At 38.1% G+C, this 14,997-nt stretch overlaps 1 protein-coding gene across 10 annotated transcripts in view; it reads right to left on the bottom strand.

Moving 5' to 3' along the window:
- The window catches only part of NRXN3 (neurexin 3), a 1,622,069-nt gene that overhangs the window by 1,276,685 nt on the left and 330,387 nt on the right, over positions 1–14,997 (bottom strand). The gene's annotated exons all lie outside the window — the stretch shown is intronic.

Here is a 14,997-nt window from a genome sequence, read left to right as displayed (position 1 = left end):
ATATTATTCTACTATTCAGCAGAGCTCATCTCTTCATAATTTACCCACCAATTAGCATTATCCTTTCCTATTACCCCATCTTGACATTCTAAGGAAAACCCAGCATATGAATCTGAGTTCACCTCCAAAAGTACACATTTTGGTACTAATATTCAATCAACATGCATCTATTGAGTATCCACTTGGATCCACACACTGAATTGAAAGAGGCATAGTCCCTCATTCCCTCAAGCCAATCACTGCCATCCTAAATAATAATTATCTCCAGGGTTATATGATGATTTCTAACAAACTCTAGAGCAGTTGAACATTTACTTTCCCCATTGTAATTTCCCATTCCCTCATTCCTATCCCTTGCCTGGAATTTCTCTTTCCCCCAAGAAAGCCAACTCAAGTGTCCCTGGAAATTGGGAGGCTGCACACAACATCTGGTGCACCAGGGGAATGTGTCTCAGCCCAGCTCAAAATAGTATCTGACAAGCCTGAATCACACAAGTTCTGAAAAACTCACAAGAAATAACCTAAGAAATCTATAGCTGCCTCCTCCAATTTCACTCCCTGTCTGGCTGCTTATTGACTCCTGCAGCCTGTATTGACAGCGTGCAACCCGGCTGCTGTCTGCCTGCTCCCATGCAATGGTAACTAAAAAAGCAGGAAGAAACAGAAAAGAAAAACTGGGAAGATCACAGCTGTAACTCATGCCAAAGACCCTGTCCTGGGGCTTGGCACCAGCCTGGAGGCAAAATTTCCAAACAAAAAGGGAGATTTGTTAGGGAGAAAATGCCTGAGTCCCCTTCCCCTCCGTTTGTTTCTGTCCCTACCTCTTCTCCCAGGGCCACGTAGTTCGTCTGGCTGCTTCAAACCTCTGCTCCACATTTAAGCTTCTGAATACCACTTCTGCAGCAATAAAATATGTCTGATGTAAGAGAATGGGGTTCAGCCCACCCCCACCACAGCCCTCATACCTTTTTGTGTAAAGGTGACCTGAAAGACTTACCTGCCAAGCTCGGGTTAATTTCACTGCAGAAATGGAAGTGCAGGGTACATATCTCTAGGAAAGCACCACCTCAGGGAGCAGAAACCGCAAAGAGAGGGACCACCACGTTCCCTAAGCCCTCCAGTCCTGTGTCTCTCCCGGAGCAATTGATAATCTCACTAACACCTACAACAGTGTGCAGGAAGCTGCCTCCCTAACACCGCCCTCGGTGTTCGTGATTTTGCAACTCTCTCACCCTTCAAATCTTAGTGCAGCGCTGGCAATTAGAAAGCTGCGCACATCTGGGGCCTGGGACGGGGTGTTTTGTGCATACACTGGGAGCTTCAGCCAGCAAAGGGGACTCTCAGCAGCCTCACCCACTCTCCGGGGATTTATTTGAATCTGCAGATTGTGTCACGCCAAACCTATCTCCTTGCTCACAGTTAATCACCTACTCAGGAAGTCACGTGGACCCAAGATTCCCAGAAAGCGAGCTCTGTTCTGGGAAATACCGGGGGTATCTACCCTCCTAACAGCCACAGCCTTTAAATACCGACTTTGATCAGAATGTATGACTAGAGAGGATATTATGAAGAGGAGTTGCTATCGCAGTGAGCAGAAGAGAAGTCAGGGCAAAAGCCAGCATTCCTCCTACTGCGAACAGGCCCCTGGGGCCCCTTCATCCTATTGGCTACTTCAGAATTTCGAGGCAGCTGCAAACATTCGGAATACTCTGGAATAAAAGCCAGGGACTGGAAATCCTCATTTCAGACCTGTGACATAGCAGTCCTATTCCCTAGCCTAATCCCAGGTGGAGCTGAGCCACCCAAGGCTAGTTTAGAGTGGATCTGTCATTTTGCTGCTATCTTAGACAAGAAGCAAAAATCAGGGGGTAGGATGCTATATATGTCTCTGTCATCTTGTGTTGCTAACAAATACAGACTCAGTTATTACCTAAATCTCTCAGAGGGAAAGAGCATCATTTCTATTACTTCTTAATAATAGTGTTAACAACAGCATTAATAATAGGAACAGTGAGTCTTTGTTATGTTTCAAGTATCATCCATAGCACTTTTCATGCGTTAACTCATTCAGTAGCCCAACGATTTTATGTGATCCTGGTATTCTCCCCATTTTAGAAATGAGAATACCTGTTGGTAGAGATACTGAGTAACCTGCCCACAGACATGTGATTCAGGGTGTTCAGGATTGGCATTCAGACCCATCCAGCCTCAGAACAAGTAGGTTTCACTACTCTGTTCTGCCACATTGAATAGACACCTAAGAGTAAACCCTAAATCATTTATATCTTTCATATTTGAAATCTGTGACCATTTATGTGTTAACTCACTTTCAGATCACTCTTCTGCTAAACAAAAGGGTTTGCTGAGGAATATTATCATGCGCTCAAGATTTCAGAGAGAATGAGCAAGTTTCTTAAAAGAACAAAGTACTCTTAAGCACTTGGGCAATTCTTGCTTATAATTCATGTAGATATAACTTTCCTAAGAATTATTATACATTCAATTTAAAAAACCATAAATTCATTTAATAAACCATTGTTCTCAGCACTGAATGTTCCTGAATGTGATTTTTTTTTAATTCTAAGTAATGACTTACTCTGATTTTTCACTAATTCAGACTTTTCTTGTTATCCAACGATAAAGGTATTCTTGTAGAGCTTTTCTTCAGAAATGTTTAATACTCATGATATCCTCAGGACCCAGAGATCCTCAGATAGAAAGTATCATTTCCTTCATCTTATCAATATCCAGAAGAACACGCACAGACCCTGACCAGGTCAGCGGCACAGTACACAATGTACAACGTATAACAAACCACATCATTCATAACAGGTCATCAGCCGCTCAGAGATTCATCACTCACTACGTGCAGGGAGACTAAAACACCATTTTAAAGAGAACAATAACTCTCTAAAGTTGTGCGGCTTTGGAATCCAGCAAACCTGGGATCAAATCCAGGCTCTGCAACTTACTAATTTGATCTGGCCACGGCATTAAAATTTACCAGAACTAGCTTCTCATTAACCAATGAATTTGTTCCTCTGTCAGACATTGCCTTTTAGACTGTGCTGATTAGTTCAGCTGGTCAGATTAGGGAGTTAAGTGTGAGTTACAGATTTAACCCTCATGTGGGCCAGTTAGCTTCATACAATCTAGAAAGTGGTTCATGGTCAGACACTGGTTATTTGTGCAAAAAAAGGAATATAAAGTCTGCCTTTCATCACAAAAATTTGAGGAAGGGTACTGTGGAGACAGTACCTCCACTTTGAAGACAGAGGCCAACATTAATATCCTAAATTCATAACTGAGGGAATCTTGAGGTTTAATCAAATAATGCCTACAAGGCATCATGTACAGTCCAGGGAAGGAGTAGGTGAAAAGCCTTCAGGATCCTTTGCAACTCACTGGAATCCAAGCCCTTGGAGAATTCTCAGGCCTATGTATTTTTTTTAATGCCTTTTCCAATGTCTGTAATCCCATGAAACAAACTAAGTACCTGGGAGCTAATAGACTGACAGCTAGGTAAAATTTTTATAAAACATTCTCACAAAGCTCAAGAAGAGGAAAACGTTGCCAGTTTGGTGGGGGGAGGGGCGTTAAGCCTTAAAAGCACAACCAGTAAAATTATTATCAGACAGAGGAAGACAACACATACTTTCTTTAGAGGTCATGGAAATTTGCAGACAATCTTCCTGCCTTTTACCTACTGCATTAGGAATGGAATGGATGGAAGGTATATCTACGGCTTCTTGGCTCCAAGGTCAATTCATAACAAGCGACTGATATATTTTTTCTATTTCTGAGAGAATTTTCTCTTAAAGGAGAAAAATACCTTCTCTGCCATGGCTGTTTCATCCCTTTTTAATATTTCTAATATAATAAAGTAAAATATTCTGCAGTTATTTATCTTTAAATACTTAAAATTGAAGGGAAAGGAAGAGAACAAAACTCAATACAGCCAATTATTCACTTAAGTTTCTGTTCCTTATACCATAAAAGTTAGAAACAATGAATACAGTATAGATGAAAGGTTCCAGAAAGTTTCCCCAGTTGTAGTTAATTCTAGTTTCCCTCTGAAACTATTAGCATCTTGAGGGAAAGGCCTCTCTTCTGCTTTGCATTCTTCCAGAGGACTTGTTCTATTGGTCCACAAGCAAGGCAATTTGACGACCAGAGGAAACATTGGCAAAAGCAGCTGACGACTATGACAGTGCTGTGAAGTTTCCAAGGATCCAGTCAAACAAGAGGATTTGCTATAGCGATAGCAGATACAAGTTATTGTCAAAAATAGGCAATGAATAGTCAGTTATTAAGGCCCAGCTAAACATGAGTTCACAAGGCAGCAATTAAAAAGTCCAGTGTGATAGAGTATGACAAAGACGCTGGGACCAAAATAAGTGAAAACAGAAGAAAGGTTTAAGGTCACTAGAAGCAGTAAGATGGAGAGAGAGAAAATTCTCATCCACTGAGCCAGAGACTTTAAGGAGAGTCCAGGACCTCAGACAGCTCCTGGGAGCCTTAATTTGAGTAAAGTCAGTAACTTTACTCAAATTAAAGCCTATAACTGACCATCAAATGGTCCATCAGTTATCATACATTTATCAAGTGCCTTGGTGTTTTCAAGACAAAGGCATAGACTTCCAGACTTCCACTTCAGAGAAGATGGAGTAATCATTCCTGTTCCTCTTCCTCCTGTTAAGTACAACTAAAAGCACTAGATATTACCTATAAAACAAGCATAAACAGACTGAATGATAGAGAGACTGACTAGGGACCTCAGGACCTAAAGAATGACCTATCAGTGAGTTCCCTGAGTTTTCTTTTTGTCTCATGTATCTCAGATGAGATGCTGGAGAAACTGGATATAGAAACACTTTAGGGTATAAATGGAGGGGGGAAGCCCCATTAAGACACACACACACATACACACACACAAACAAGAAAGGTCTAGGAAGGCAGAAGACTTTTACAAAGTAATTGCCATGCTTCAGCCAAACACCACAGGAAAAAAGTGTGGTTTCACCCCTACAAGACCAGCAAAGACCACGTGGGGAATCTAAACCCCACGTGCCAGGGGTTTAGATTGAATCTTGAATATTTCCAGGCTGTAATGAGGCATCCCAATTTGTCTACGTGTGTGGTGTCAGAAAAGGCCAAGTGGGAGCCAGAACTTTGATCTCTGCCATGCAATAACAAAATCCCCTATCTGCAATGTGTCAACTGAGAGCCACATGTGGAGCGCAAAGGTTTTTACAGTAATAGGGAACCACTCTCCATGCCCTCTGCATTTGTGTCCAGAGGAGGCCTTTTCCACCAACTTGCCATAAGGAGGCAACTTCTCCACTACCATCTCAGTATCAGTGAAGGCCTAGGGGGCATCCAGGTCTCTGAACCCTTCCCAGGAGTAATAAGCCCCACCCTCAGGTATCAATGGTGAGTAGAGAACCTAGACTTCGACCCAGACTGGGCAGTAAGGAGGTGCCCTTCCCCACTTTTTCCTAACAGAGCAGTGTAGGACACAGCCAGGTAAGCCAGAAAGTTTAAATAACATCTAAAGTCTCATAACATACTAACCAAAATGCTTGGGTTTCAACTGAATATCAGGAGTAATAGCAAGAACCAAGACCATCTCAAACTGGATGAAAAGAGACATCAAACAGATGCCAACACTGAGAGGACAGAGAGATTAGAATTATCTGACAAAGATTTTTAAATGGCTATCACAAAAGTGCTTCAGTGAGCAATTATGAACACACTTGAAATAAATGAAAAACTAGTCTCAGCAAAGAAATTAAAACATCAGCAATTAAAAAGACAGTGTAAGAACAAAATGGACATTTTAGAACTGAAAAACATAGTAACCAAGTGAAAAGTTCAGTGGATGGACACAACAGCAGAATGGAGGACACTGAGGGGAAAAAAATCAGTTAAATGGAAGACAGAACAGTAGAAATTACCTAATTTGAACAAAAGAGAGAAAAGAGAAAAAAATGAGCACAGCCACAGGGACCTGTGGACTATAACAAAAAATGTAACATGTATTATGTTACTGAAGTCCCAGAAGAAGAGGAGGAAGGAGGCATGGCTGAAAAAGTAGTCAGAGAAGTAATGTCTTAACACTTCTCAAATGTAGTAAGAGATACCAACCTACAGATTCAAAAAGATGAGTGAATTACAAGCAGATTTAAAAAAAAAAACCCACATCATGACATATGCGATAGACTGAATCATGCCCCGCCAAATTCCTATGTTGAAGCTCTAACCCCCTTTGTGACTGTATTTGGAGCTAGGCCTTTTAGGAGATAATTAAGGTTAAATGAGTTCATATGGGTGAGGTCTTAATCCAATAGGATTAGTGGCCTTGTAAGAAGAGAGAGAGAGATTGCTATCTTTGCCATGTGAGTACACAGCAAGGAAGCAGCCATCCAAAAGCCAGGAAGGGAGCTCTTACCAAAACCCAATCATGCTGGCTCCCTGATCTCAGACTTTCAGCCTCCAGAACTGGGAGACAATTAACCTCTGCTGTTTAAGCCACCTAGTCTGTGGTATTTTGTCATGGCAGTCAAAACTGATTAACACAACACATCACAGCTAAATTTCCAAAATTAAAGACAAAGAAAAAAAAAAAAACCTTGAAAACAGCCAGAGAAAAATAACACCTTACCAATAAAGGAAAATAATTTAAATGGCAGTGGATTTCTCATCAGAAACCACAGACACCAGAGGCAATAGCACAATATTTTTCAAATGCTGAAAAAAAACCACTGTCAACCTAGAATCTGTATCTAGTGAAAATGTCATTCAGGAATTAGGGGAAATCAAGATATTTTCACATGAATTAAGTTGAAAGAATTTTTTGCCACCTCACCTACCTTAAAATAATGGCTAATGTAAGTTTTCTAATTGGAGGAAACAATAAAAGCAAGAATCTTAAAACATTAGGAAGGAAGGAACAACACAGCAGGCAAAAATATGGGGTAAATAAAGTAGACTTTTCATCTGCCCTTAATTTTTCTAAATTATGTTTGACAATTGAAATAAAAAATATTATACTGTCTGATATGGTTCTAAATGCATGTAGACAAAATATTTAATAGTATGTTATAAGTGGGGGGGTTAAAAGACATAAAGTAAGACTTATGTGTGGTGTCTACATTTCACACAAACTGTTAAAATGATAAAATCTATGATTTTGTATTTGTGTGTGTATGTGTAATACCTAGAGCAAGCACCAAAAACAGCTGCACAAAAAATGCTTTCAAAACACACTATAGATGAATCAAAATACTAACTAAAAAAATTTAAGTAACCAACAGGAATGCAGAAAAAAAGAAAAAAGAAATAAACAGAGAAGACAAACAGAAAAACAGTAAAATGGTAAATTTAAGTCCTAAAATATAAATAATGACATTAAATGTAAAAGGTCTAAATATATGAGCTAAAAGACAGAGAATGGCAGAACTGATTAAAAACATGACCCAACTAAATGTTTTTGACAAGAAACTTGCTTCCAATATAATGATATAGATAGGATGAAAGTACAATGATAGAAAAACATACGTAATGCAAACATTATCCAAAAGAAAGCAAGAATGACTTCTATTAATATCAGACAAATTAGACTTCAGGACAAAAAATACCATATATAGAAAGGATTATTGTATAATGAAAAAGGGTCATTCCACCAAGAATACATAATCTTAAGTGTGAATGTACCAAACAACAGAGCTGCAAGATATGTGAAGCAAAAACTGTTAAAACTGAAAGGAGAAAATAGACCAATCCAATTATATTTGGAAACTACATACCCACTTCTCAACAATTGATTGAACAAGTAAATAGAAAATCACAAGAATATAGAAGAACTGAACACCACCATCAACCAGCAGTATCTAACTGACACTTACAGAACACTCCACCCAACAGCAAAAAATTACATGTTATTTTCAAGTATTCATGGAAACCCAATACTCAAAACAGCCTGCATTGCAAGCCATAAAACAAACCTCAACAAACGTAAAAGACTTGAAATCATACAGAGTGCACTTGCCAACCAAAATGGAATCAAACTAGAAAGAATTAATAAAATAATAAAAAGAAATTCTCCAAACAGCTGTAAACTAAGCAGGACCAGGACGCTTCTGAATGATACATGAGTAATAAAAGAATTCTCAAAAACAATCAAATAATATGTTAAATTGAAGTAAAATAAAAACACAGCATATCAAAATCTGTGGGACAGCGCTAAAGCAGTACTGAGAAGGAAATTTATAGCACTAACTGCAAATACACAAAAGAGGGAAAGTCTCAAATCAATCATCTTAGGCTCACATCTTAGGCTTAGCTCTCACATCTCACATCTCCAGAAAAAGAGCAAATAAATCCAAAGCAAGAAGAAAGAAGAACAAAGAAAGATAAGAGTAACAACCAATAAAAATGGGGAAAAAAAACCCACAATGTAGGAAGTCAATGAAATAGAGATGGTTCCTTGAACCAATCAATAAAATTGGGAAAACCTCTTGCCAAGGCTGACAGTGAAAAAAGAGAGAAGACACAAAATATCAATGTTACAAATGAAATATGAGATATCACCATAAACACTCAGACATTGAAAGAATTCATAAAGGAGTACTATAAACAATTCTACATACATAAATTTGGTAATTTAAATTTGATAGACCAATTCTTCAAAAAACAGTATCTATACAAATCATCTGGTATGAAATAACCTGAAGTCATATAAGTATTCAGGAAATTGAATCAAAAATTAAAATACTCCCCAAAATGAAATCTCTAGGACCAGATGTTTGCACTAGAGAATTCTACCAAAAAGTTAAATAATTAACATTAATTCTCTATAATACCTTCCTGAAACAGACAACACTCCAATTCATTTTATGAAACTAGCATACTCTGATACCAAAATGAGACAAAGATAGTACAGAAAAGTAAACTGCAGATCAATATCCTTCATGAACATAGACACAAAAATCCTTAACAAAATATTAGCAAATAGAATTTAGCTATATATACAAAGAACTATACACCATGACCAGCTGGGGTTTATTCCAAGGATATAAGGTTGGTTCAATATTCAAAAACTTATCAGTGTAATCCACCATGCTCCCAGGCTAACAAAGAAAAATCACATTATCATATCAACTGATGCAGAAAAAGCATCTGACAAAATTTAATACCAATTCATGATGTTTTAAAAAAAAACTCTCAGAAAACCTTGAATAGAGGGGAACTTCTTTCTCTTGATAGAGAACATCCATAAAAAGCCTACAGCTAACAATGGTGGATAACTGAATGCTTCCCCCTGAAGATCAGGAACAAGACAAGGATGTGCTGCCATTCTTATTCAACATGGTGTTGGAAATTCTTGCCGGTGAAGTAAGGCAAGAGAAGAAAAGAAAATGCATACAGAATTGAAGGAAGAAATAAAACTGTCCTTATTTGGAGATGAAATGATTTTCTATGTAGAAAATCCCAACTAATCTACACACATACACACACACATCTTGAACTAACATGTAAGTCCAACAAGGTCACAGGACACAAGGTAAACATACAAAAATCTATTGTGTTTCTATATATTAACAATGAACATATGGACACGAAAATTTTAAAAACATACCATTTACAATTGCTCAAAAAATTAAGTACTTGATATAAATCTAACAGGACTTGCATTTGAAAAATACACAGTGCTAATGGAAAAAAATAAATTAAAAGACATGTTCTTAAGAAACATGAACTATGTTCAGGAATTGGAAAACCTAACATAGCAAAGATTTCAATTCCCCCAAGTTGTCAAACAGGTAACAGGACTTCTGTCAAAACTCCAGTGATATTCTTTATGTAGATAGAACCAAGATTATTTTAAATTTATTTGGAATAAAAAAGGAACTAGAATAGCTAAAAGAACATTGAAAAAGAAAAATGAAGTGGGAGGAATCAGTCTACCTAATTCAAAACGTATATAGCTAATCAACACAGCATGGTACTGGTGGAGGGATAGACACACGGACCAACGGACAGAATAGAGAACCCATGAGCAGACCTACACAAATATGCTCAACCGATTTTTGACAAAGGTGCACAAGCAATTCAGTGGAAGAAAAAAATAGCCTTTTCAACAAATGGTGCTGGAAAATTGTACACCCATATGCTCAGGCAAAAACTGAACCTCGACTTGTCTCATTCTTTATACAAAAATTATCTCAACATGGATCATAGACTTAAAAGTCAAATGTAAAAGTATAAAATTTTCAGGAAAAAAACATAAGAGAAAATCTTCAGGATACAGGGCTCTGCAAAGAATTCTTGGGCTTGACACAAAAAGAAACATAATTCATAAAAGGAAAACTTGATAAACTGGTCTTCATCAAAATTATAAACTCTTGCTCTGTGGAAGACCACATAAAGGGGACCAAAAAACAAAGTGGCACAATAGGAGAAAACATTTGCAAACTATGTCTCTTAACATAGGACTAGTATCTGGACTATATAAAGAAATCTCAAAGCTCACCAGTTAAAAAAAAAAATCCATTAAGAAAATGGGCCAAAAACCTGAGGAAATATTTCATCAGAAAGGATATACAGATGGCAAATAAGAATATGAAAAGATGGTCCACATCATTAGCGACTAGGTAACTGCATATTAAAACCACACACCTGTCAGAGTGACTAAAATAAACAACAGTGACAACACGGTACTGGCAAAGATGTGGAGAAAGTGAATCATACACATATTGCCAGTGGGGACGTAAAATCATTCAGCCACTCTGGTAAGCACTTGGCTATTTCATAAAAATCTAAACATGCAACTACCTAGCAACTGCACTAGTAGTATTCCAGCAGTGTGGAAATGTATGCTGTCATAAAAGTTTGTGCAGAAATATTTATACCAGTTTTTTCCATAATAGCCTGATACGGAAACTGCCCAGATATCCTTCAGTAGGTGAGTGCTTAAACACACTGTGGCATATATTTTGCTAAGTGAATCAAGTTAGTCCCAAAGGTTGCATAATACATAATTCCATTTGTATAGCATTTTTGAAATGGCAAAATTATACTAATGGACAATGGGTTAGTTCTCCATTAGAGATTAGTTGCCAGGGTTTAAGGAGGAGGTGAGATGTGTGGGAAGTGAGTTTGGCTATAACAGGGTAACTTGAAAGATCTTTGTGGTGACGGAAATATTCTGTACCTTGACTATATCAAAGTCAACATCCTGGCTGTGGTATCATAGGTGTGCAAGATGTTACTGCAGGGGGAAACCATGTAAAGGGTTCTCAGATCGCTCTGTATCATGTCTTATAACTGCATGTGAATACACAATTATCTCAAATAAAAAGTTTAATTTTAAAGATGGGGGTAGGGGAAGCTTCCCATATTCTCCGATTACTTCACTGGTTAGGTCTTTTCCCTGGAACTCTCTGGATGTAAAATAAGCCTTGCCCCTATTTACAAGGCATAATCACCAAAGAATGGGTTTCTCTTTTCTGATAGATTAGTGAAACATATAGGGCTCTGAGAAGCAGAACTTCCTTCTAACTCATCATCAGGCCTCAGATTCTCAAAGATAAAGCTCATCTAATCTCCCCTTCTTCTACCCACTTTACAGTATTCAAGGAATTACAATTATCCTTTCAATAAATAAAATGGCTTTAACATTTAGCCTCACTCTTCCCAAAAGTAAATCATGCCCTTTTATTATGTTCAAAGCCTGGGCACCATCTTTGGCAAAATATTATTCTTTTATCCTATGTGATGCACTTTTGGTCTGAAGAAAGAGATAGTACCTAAATTACAACCAATCAACTTTCAAAGAGGTGCTGACATTAAACACTTTCACCGGACCTTCTCCTAGATTCAAGGTCTTCTTGTTGCAGTCCACTACTGGAGATGACTCCTTCTTCCAGATGGACACATTTCTAAAATGAAGAGACTACAAAAGATAATAAAAATAGATAATCCAAAATAATACTAAAGGTGATGATAATAATAAATTCATAATGGATAACACTTACTGAGCTCTTGCCACATAGGGAGCATTGTGTTAAGCAATTTATGTCATCTCACTGAATCCTAATCACATTCCAAAATGGTAGATGCTATTAGCATCCTCATTTTATAGGCTCATTTAGGCTTAGGAGGTTGATTGAACTAAGCTCCCCAAGGACACAGCCAGGACATGGGGCAACATACACTCAAATCTAGACCTTCTGACCCTAAAGCCCACAATCTTAGCTGCTACTCTAGGGTTTAAGCTTCTTTCAAGATCAAAGAACTCGATAATTCCGTTCTGTCCGAAGTATCACGGGATGGAATTTCTACCCTGAGTGGCAGGTTAGTCCCTGAGCTCTTACTAACTTTTAGGATTTATGATCTCCAAGGGATGTGCATACATTCAGTAACAGTGGGTGGCAGAGTTAAGAGTACACACCTATCCCTGAGCACACATGCTCAACAAAGTCAAACCTCTCTCTGTCAACATCACCACAGTGGAGCTCTGGACAGCAAACCTATACCCGTCTCTGCTGCATATCTTGACATATTTTTCAGCCAGTGGCTTTTTGTAAGACCAAAGTCCTCTGGAAAGATTATCATCAAACCACATTTCTCATTAGTGGATCTCTGCAACACTGCTGTTCCTATTCCCATTCTCATCGGTCTCTCTTTCCCTCTTTATTTACATGCATCCTTTCCTTCCCCTTGGCTTCCCCATCTCCTCAATTTCTGCCCTTCAGCACAGAGATGTCACATCCCTATGTAATCAATTCTTGCACAGTTTGAAGGAGGGAAATGTCTTGAGGCTGGAGAAACCACACCCCATCCTTCCATTCTGAGACAGTGAAAAATAATACATTAAAAAAATTTTTTTAATTCTTGGTTCCTGTGAAAATAGTTATCTCTGCATGAACCTGCACCAACACATTTTTCCTCTCCAGCATCCTGAGACCACACCAGAAAATACATGTGACCTTTAAAAACTTACTTTTTCTTTTCTTTTTTATTTTCTATCTCTTCTCTGTGCATGTGTGGGCTTGCACATGCACTTATTCACACACGTGCACACACAACCTTTTAGGTGTTCCTGTCAACCTCTCATGGAACTCTGACCAGTTTATAACAGTCCTTCATAGCACGCTGCTGAGTGCATAAAAGCCCATTCCAGACCACACGGAGAAGATTGGCACTTCTCACGGAGACAAGCCAGAGTTTCAAAGCTGTCATAAAAATAAACAACCAAACAGAGGCTTGTGTATTTGCTGCAGGGTATGGTCTGCCCTTGTGGAGATATCACTGTTCAGTTTTTTAAAATCCACAGAAGTCTCACGTTAAAATCCTTCAAGCACTCCATAAGCACATGGCCCATACCTGCCACAGAGAAGGGTCCTGAAAGGTCTTTGAGATATCACCACATGCTTGAAGAATTAACCTTCTCAGTGACCCTTCTTGCCTTTCATGAGCCCATACCTCTCATTCCTCCCATCAAAGTGCCTCACACTCCCCTATCTTGAGCCCGCAGCTAATCCAGACATAAAATCAGCTTCTGTGTATCTGGGCAAATGGAGAGGAAATGTGATGAGATCATTAAAGAGGTGGATTATCTAAAATACTCACTTCACTGGCTATGAAATCATCTTTCAAGCAGTCAATTTTTGTGGCTGTTAGTTTGTTTAGGTTAACACTAGGTATACTGATGACCCCCCAAAAGAAGTGTCCAGGGCTGTAGACAGAAGTCAGATTGAGAAGAAATGCTTGCTATCAAAACAACAATATAGCTAATGGGAAGACCAACTTTCCCCTTACTGAGGAAGTGAAGGCAGAGATACAACACATTGGAGCACACAGCCAAACTCCCACTTGGAATGTGTGGCATGGTCCAAGAAGTGGGATCTAGACCTCGTGGCACTGGTTTCCTATCTGCTTCCTATCCCGAATCTTTTAGGTCTGATCCGCAAACTTTCTGTAAAGGGCTAGATAGTAAACATTTTAGGCTTTGTGGTTCATAAAAAATCTCTGTTAAAACTACTCAATTCTGCCATTGTGGTGCAAAGAATATGTACACAATCACAAATGTACAATATATACACAAATGAGTGTGGTAGTGTTCTAATAAAACTTGATTTACAAAAACAGGTGGTGGGCCACATAAGGATGGTGGGGCAAAGTTTAACAACCCCTGCTCTACATACTTATTGGGCACTTACATTTTTTGAACAGTATGCACAAAAATAAAGAATAATAAAGGAGGGTTTATTATGCCCTACCAGGTACTACTCTGTACCATAAAGCTATAACAGCTAGAACAATATAAAACTGTTACAAGCATCATTGAAAGATTACTGAGCACAGAAGCAGCCTAGTATATATAAAACTTTATGTAATACAGAAATCCACAAATCAGAAAGGGATAAGATGAATTACTTAATAGATTGTTCTAGGAAAGTTTGCAATTTGAAAAACAAAAAGAAGTAATTCAGTTTAGTACTCTATGCCTAAAATAAATTTCATAAAGATTAAAAGGTTAAATTTAAAAAATAATAATAAAATGCAAAATAATATTTATCTCATCCGAGTTGGGAAACTCTTTTCCAACACACAGAAGAAGCAACTGGAAATATCGTAAAAGGAAAAAAAAATCAATAATTTTTACTAAATAAAAAAAGCAAGTATTTCTGCCCCTCAAAGAACATCATAAAATTAAGAAGTAAAATTGAAAGAAAAAATATAGTTTGTCACAAGTATATATTTGTAATACCAATTACAATGTTGATTACAAATTGGTTTCTTGCTCACGACTAATACAATGATGCCCACAGCTGTGTGGACTCTGCTTGACTGTGGCTAGTGTACACCCAACAAGCCTTAAGTATAGTCCTACACTTGGAGTCAGAAAACCAAAGCTCAAATCTTGGATCAAACACTTACTAGCTCGGTGATTTCAGGCACATTATGAAACCAGACCTTCGGTTTCTTCAC

The sequence above is a fragment of the Vicugna pacos genome, chromosome 6 (genome assembly GCF_048564905.1).
Source record: "Vicugna pacos chromosome 6, VicPac4, whole genome shotgun sequence".
Lineage (NCBI taxonomy): Eukaryota > Metazoa > Chordata > Mammalia > Artiodactyla > Camelidae > Vicugna > Vicugna pacos.
Note: the sequence above shows the minus strand (reverse complement) of the source record. Positions and strands in the feature narration are given on the sequence as shown.